This window comes from Nannospalax galili, unplaced genomic scaffold, assembly GCF_000622305.1.
Source record: "Nannospalax galili isolate Female #2095 unplaced genomic scaffold, S.galili_v1.0 scaffold329, whole genome shotgun sequence".
NCBI lineage: Eukaryota > Metazoa > Chordata > Mammalia > Rodentia > Spalacidae > Nannospalax > Nannospalax galili.
The window spans coordinates 3,423,238-3,426,731 of NW_008360321.1; positions in this window are offsets into that span (position 1 = coordinate 3,423,238).

Consider the following 3,494-nt stretch of genomic DNA (forward strand, 5'->3'; position numbering starts at 1 on the left):
GTTGGTAGATATGGCTCATCATCTCTTGAATACCCATGAGCATTGTGACTGGATTTGCCACAGTACAGTCTTTGAAATGACAGCTCTGGGAATATATTGATAGAATAACTCCATCTATATTCAAACAATATTAAGTCATCTTTCAACAAAAGAAAGCATGAGCTATTTTCTCTGTGTCAGTCCCAGGATGAAATGCTTTCTTTAAAAAAAAGGAATGAGCTTGCCTGGATAAGTTTGGCTTCTATGCCCACTACACCTTGACACCCCCAGTCTCATTCACCCTCCCAGCTCCCCCACCCCATCTCTCCTCCTGGCAGAGGGACTGGCACCCCAGGCCTCTGGACTGACCTCTTGGCCCAAACTCTCCACTGCTTCTTGATCTTTTGAATCCAGACCAACACAATTCCTCCCTCTAGCCCCACCTCCCTTTGTATCTCTGGATGGCCCAGCCCCACAGCTTCCTGGAGGCAACAGTTTGTCTGGGTAAGTTTGGCTGTTGTGCCCACAGCACCTTGACTCCCCGAGCCTCATTCACTCTCCCAGCTCCTCCACCCCATCTCTCCTCCAAGCAGGGGTACTGGCCCATCTCTTGTTGTGACAACTCAGAGCTGTGGACTGACCTCATAGCCCAGAATCCCCACTGCTTCCTGATCCTTTGGGTCCAGACCAAACCAATTCCTCCCTGTAGTCCCTGGAAGCCCTCGGGCCTCTTCTCTTCCCCATCTCACTTTGCATCCCTGGGGTCAGCACCTTTTCTGGGCCCTGCTCCCAGGCCAGCCCAGCCCTCAAATTCCTGAGGCCATCATTTTTCCTGAAGGGATGCAGATCTTAGGAGAAAGCAGGAGAGCATCTGATCCTCATCCAACTTGGGCCTCTGTGGGAATCCCTGAGCAGCAAGAGGAAAGCAATTTGGCCCCGCCAATATAAAATCAAAAGAGACAACCTGAAGCCTAGACCAACCAGCTTTTCATGCCCAAAAGTGAACCACAAAGGCACATAAAGTTTATAAAGAGAAGCAAAACTAAACTCAACATAGGATGGCTTGAATCTCACACAAGAACCAGAATCTACAAAAGAAATCTACATGTCAAAGTAACAGAGAAATAATAATAACATGAAAAATCAAAATAATATATCCCCACCAGGTACCATTAATCCTCTAGTACAGTACAATGAGAACCCCCTGGAGATAGCACAGGAAATGGAACTCAAAAGAACAATTATGTACATGATAAAAGATTTCAGTGAATTTAAAGAACACACAAACAAAGAAATCAAAACAGTGAAATAAGATAGGGATAAACTTTGAGTGAATTCAGAAAAGAGTTAGAAATATTGAAGACTACTCGGGCTGAAATGAAGAAGGAAGTGAAACACTCAGTAAGCCCATCAGAAATTACAGAAGAAGCCTCACCAATAGGATGAATGAAATGGAAACAGAGTATCAAGACTGGAAGATAAAGTGGACAAATTAGGCACTCAAGCAAAGATTATGAAAAATTTAAGAAAGCACAAGACTGAAATATGCAGGAATTGTATGGCAACATAAAAAGACCAAATTTACAAATCACAGGCATCAGGAAGGAGAAGAATCTCAGGATAATGGTATGGACCAGATCATCAACAGGACTGTAGAAGAAAATTTCCCAAAATTAAATAAAGATATGCCCATACAAATACAAGAAGCATAGAGATCACAGGCATCAGGAAGGAGAAGAATCTCAGGATAATGGTATGGACCATTAAATAAAGATATGCCCATACAAATACAAGAAGCATATAGAATACCAAATAGGACCAGAAAAGAAACTGTCCACGGCACATCATAGTGAAAACACTAAACGCACAGAACAAAGAGATGATTCTGAAAGCTGCTAGAGAAAAACAAGTCACATAGAAAGGAAAACCCATTAGAATTACAACTGATTTTTCAGTGCAAACTACGAAAGCCAGAAGAGCCTGGACCAAAGTATTACCAGTTCTAAATGACTACAGATGCCAAACCAGATTACTTTACCCAGCCAAAACGTCTATTATAGTCAAAGGGGTTATACTCAAGGGGGAAAGAAAATGCTTCCATAACATAAATAGGCTGAAAGAATTCATGTCCACAAAACCAGCTCTTCAGAGAGTTCTTGAAACAATACAAAGAACTGAAGAAAGGAACAACTATACCCAAAGGGTAATGGAAAGAAACTTAATGAAATTATAACTATGGAAATGCACAGCTACACCAAGAATGTGAACAGAAATAAAAATGACATGAATCAATACACATCTTCATTAATGACTTTAAATATCAATGGACTGAACTCCCCAATCAAAAGACACAGATTAGTTGAATGAATTAAGAAACAAAACCCATCTTTTTGTTGTCTGGAAGAAATTCATCACACTTTCAACGACAGGCACTACCTTAAGGTGAAAGGATAGAAAAAAATATACCAAGCAAGTGGTACTAAGAAAAAAGCAGGCATTGCAATTCTAATATCTGACAAAATAGACTTTAATCTAAAACTAATCAGATGAGATAAAGATGGCCACTTAATCCTCATCAAAGGAATGATTGACCAAGAAGACATTACAATCATGAACCAAACTCTGGTGCACCCAACTTCATAAAATAAGTACTACAGGACATTAAGACCCAGATAAATCCCAACTCATTAATAGTGGGGGACTTCAATACCCCATTTGTCTCCATTAGATAGGTGAACAGGACAGAGAATTAACAGTGAGACATCTGAGCTAAACAATACCATACATCAAATAGGCCTAACAGACATCTACTGAATAGTCCACCCAAGCACCAAAGAATATACTTTCTATTCAGCACCCCATGGATCTTTCTCCAAAATCAACCATATACTGGGGCACAAAACAAACTTTAACAAATACAAAAAGACTGAAATAATTCCATGCATTCTATCAGATCACGATGCAATAAAGCTTGAAATGAACATCAGAAGAAACCCTAGTAATTATATGAACACACGCAGATTAAACAACACACTCCTGAATGATGAATGGGTCAAAGGAGAAATTACGAAAGAAATAAAAGTATTCTTGGAACTAAATGAAAAGGACAATACAACACAATAAACCCTCTGGGGTCACACTGAAAGCAGTCCTTAGGGAAAAGTTTATAGCTCAGAGTGCCTACATTAAAAAATCAGAAAGAATACAAATAAATGAATTAACATTGCAACTCAAGGCACTTGAAAAGAAACAGTAAAGGAAACCCAAACCCAACAGACAAGAAGAAATAACAAAAACTACAGCAGAAATTGATGAAATAGAAACAAAGAAAATAATACAAAGAATCCATGAATCTAAGAGCTGGTTCTTTGAATAGATAAGCAAGATTGACAGACCAATAGCCCAGTTAACCAAAAGAAAGAAAGAACACCTCCAAATCAACAAAATTAGAGATGAAAGGGGAAACATCACAACAGACACCAGAAAGATAAAGAACATAATAAGAGAATACTTTA